Consider the following 3,707-nt stretch of genomic DNA (forward strand, 5'->3'; position numbering starts at 1 on the left):
GTTTTTTTTATTAGTTCTTATTTTTTCTCATTTTCTCATTTTCAATTCTATTAATCTCTTTTTTGATTTTCAGTAATTTGGTATTTAATTAGGGGTTTTAAATTCTTCTTTTTCTAGTTTTTTTAGTTGCATGTTCAATTCATTGCTCTCCTCTTTCTCCATTGTATTCCTGCAAGCATCTAAAGATAGAAAATTTTCTCTGAGAACTGCTTTGGCTGCATTCATAAGTTTAGATATATTGTCTCAACATTATAATCCTCTTGGATGAAATTATTGTTTCTATAATTTGTTATTTGACCCACCATTCTTAAGGATTAGAATTTTTAGTTTCCAATTAATTTTTCATCTATTTTCCATGGCCCTTTATTACATGTGATTTTATTGCATCATAATCTGAAAAGGATACCTTTACTATTTCTGCCTTTCTGCATTTGATTGTGAGGTTTTAGGCTCTATTATATAGTAAATTTTTGTGAAGGTGTCATGTACCACTGAGAAAAAGGTATATTTCTTTCTATACACATTCAATTTTTCTCCAGAAGTCTACCACACCTAACTTTTCTAAAATTCTATTCATCTTCTTAACTTCTTCCTTTCTTATTTTGTTATTAGATTTATCTAGTCCTGAAAGGGGGAGATTGAGATCCCCTATAAAACTATACTAATGTATAATTTTTCTGTCTGTTCTTTTCATCAAAAATGATTTAAAATCCTCCATTTTATTTAATGTTTATCTTTTCCTCTGAAAGATAATGATCTGTTTTACTAAGTAGTTGATTCTCGGTTGTAGTCTAAGCTCCTTTGCCTTGCAGGATATCATATTCCTGGCCCTCCAATTTTTTAATATGGAAGCTGCTAAGGAACTGACTCTGATTCTTCATTATTTGAATTGTTACTTTCTGGCTACTTGCAGTATTTTCTCTTTGATCTGATAATTCTGGAATTTAGCTACAATATTCTTTAGAGTTTCCATTTTGGGGTCTTTCTGGAAGTGATTGGTGGATTTCAATGACTATTTTACCCTCTGGTTCTAAGAAATCAGGGAAGTTTTCCTTGACACTTTCTAAAAAGATATTGTCCAGGCATTTTCAGTTTGGCAGCATGTAAACTAAAATTGTAACGATTTAGGGAAGATTAACATGACCCCTGTGTAAGGATGGCATGTAAATTCTTGAAGTGTTTCATATTTCTTTCAAGGAAAACTAAACAAAAAGGAAAAATGATTCTTAGGGCAGAAACCTGAAACATATCAACTGGAAAAGAAAACTAAAGCTTTGGAATATAAGACTGAGAAGTCAGAGAAAACTACTACAATCTATGAGGAAGATAAGCACAATCTACAACAGGAACTTGAAAACCAGAGCCAAAATCTTCAGCACCAAATTTCTGAGAAATGAAGACTGGAAGCATGTTGACAGAGATTACTATGAAGTGGGAGAAAGAATGTGAACGTTATGTGGCTGCCAAACAGTTAGATATGTTGTCTCAACCTTATAATCCTCTTGGATGAACTACTTGGAACTAACTTGGAAATTAGAGATGCAAATAAACTCTGGGTCAAAGATGAGAAACTGAAGTAACACAGGGCTATTGTTACTGAACCAAATAATGATAAATCAGAGAGACAATAACAAAAACAAAATTGAGAAAAAGTTTCTCAAAGATCAGTTTCTCCATCTCCAATGCCTAGTGATCTTTTTAAAAGAGATGGTAGGCAATCTGTATAGTTCACAGATATTGAAACTTTGAAGCTAGTCTCACCAACTAGTTAGAAACAAAAATCTTCCACATGTGCCCCAAACAAGAAGTTGTTATAGAGTCTGAATGGGCAGATATAGAAACTCAGTTTTCTGTACCTATGGGAAATGATGGCAGGATCTCAACTTGGACCTGGATATCAGAATCAACCTAAATGTAGAAATTTTTGAATTGAGCTTCCCTTGTGATGACGATTTTTTTTCATGTTATTGATTTCTTTTGAATCAAACAGCAGTACCATTTTGTAAAAACAAAAACAAAAACTTGTTTTATTTAACATTGTATACCTCATAGCTGATAAATAACCTATAAATAAAAAACACTAAAAATATGGAATGTATAATATGAAAAGACCTTTTTTTTTGACAATTGTACTATGCAAATTAGAAAAAAAATTGTACAGTATTTTACTAAGTGGAACTACTAGTTAATAAACATGTATACATATACATTAGAAAAAAAGTGTTGTCCAGGCTCCTTTTTTGGTCATGGCTCTCAGGCAGTCCAATATTCTTAAATTATCTTTCCTGGATCTATTTTCCAGGTCATTTTTTTTCTCAATGAGATATTTTACATTTTCTTTTATTTTTTTTCATTTTTTAAAATTTTTGTCTGACTGATTCTTGATATCTCATTGAGTCATTTGCTTACATTTGACCAATTCTAATCTTTAATGAATTTTCTTGAAAGTATTTTTTATTTGTCTGAGTTTTTTGTTTTTTTGTTTGTTTTTTTGAGATTTTTTTTTTTTTTTGGCGAGGCATTTAGGGTTAAGTCACTTGTCTAGGGTTAAACAGCTAATAAGTGTTAAGTGTCTGAGGTCAGATTTGAGTTCAATAGTTAGCTTTGTTTTTTTTTTTTTTTTTTAAAAACCTCTTTTTCTATTTGTCCAATTCTATTATTAAAGTAATTGTTTTGTTCAATGGATTTTTTTATTTCACCAAATATATTTTTTAAAAAGTTGTTTTCTTCAGTATATTTTTTTCTATTTTGCCAAATATGTTTTTAAGGAGTTGTTTTCTTTCTTTCTTTCTTTCCTTCTTTCTTTCTTTTTTCTTTCTTTTTTCCCATGAGGCAATTGGGGTTGAGTGACTTGCCCAGGGTCACACAGCTAGTATTAAGTGTCTGAGAGCAGGTTTGAACTCAGGTTATCCTGACTTCAGGGCTGTGCTCTATCCACTGTGCCATCTAGCTTCCCCAGGGGTTGTTTTCTTTAGTTAATTTTTGCGCTTTCTTTTCCAGGCTATTGACTCCTCACCTCTATAATTCTCTGGCATAACTCTCATTTTGTCCCAATTTTTCTTGTATCTCTCTTACTTGATTTTTAAATTCCTTTTTGGAATTCTTTCAGGAGAACCTTTTGAGCTTGAGACCAATTACACTCCCCTTTAAGACTTGACATGTACATATTTTGCTATTCTTGTCCCCCTCTGGGTTTGTATTCTGATCTCCCCTATTGTCAATAGTGGCTTTCTATGGTCAGAGCCCTTTTTGGTTTTTTGCTCACTTTTAAAAGGTTGAATTCTGCTCCTAGGGCACAGGAGAGACTGTTCCAAGTTTCTTTTGAAGGGGGATCACTGGCTTTCTGTACTGGGATTGAAGCTGCTAATGACTTTCCCACTGTGTTGGGTTGTCCTGGCCCAGTCCCATCTGCTGTGCCATGGTTTAGTGACTCACAATTTGCCTTTTGAATGTCTCATGATTGACCTGCTGTGCTGCTGGCTCATTGAGCCAGGAAAAAGGAGCTTCCATTGCTGGTTTGTGCTGTGGCTAAGATTCTCCAGCTAGATTGCTCACAATGTCCCTGTGGTAGGTGATGGTCCCCTGTTACAGATTTTTCCTGAAGTCTTTCCAAAATGTCTTAAGTTAGAAAAATTGTTTTGCTCTAAATTTTTGTATGTTTTCTCATTCCAGAATCCATTTGGAGTCTCAACTTAGTGTTATTTCTC

At 33.2% G+C, this 3,707-nt stretch overlaps 1 non-coding gene across 1 annotated transcript; it reads left to right on the plus strand.

Annotated features, from left to right (window-relative positions):
* The first annotated feature begins 1,084 nt into the window (after positions 1–1,084).
* On the plus strand, positions 1,085–1,191 carry LOC127552567 (U6 spliceosomal RNA). The gene has a single exon (XR_007951441.1). It is a non-coding gene; the product is annotated as a U6 spliceosomal RNA (small nuclear RNA).
* The last annotated feature ends 2,516 nt before the right edge of the window (positions 1,192–3,707 follow it).

This window comes from Antechinus flavipes, chromosome 2 (genome assembly GCF_016432865.1).
Source record: "Antechinus flavipes isolate AdamAnt ecotype Samford, QLD, Australia chromosome 2, AdamAnt_v2, whole genome shotgun sequence".
NCBI lineage: Eukaryota > Metazoa > Chordata > Mammalia > Dasyuromorphia > Dasyuridae > Antechinus > Antechinus flavipes.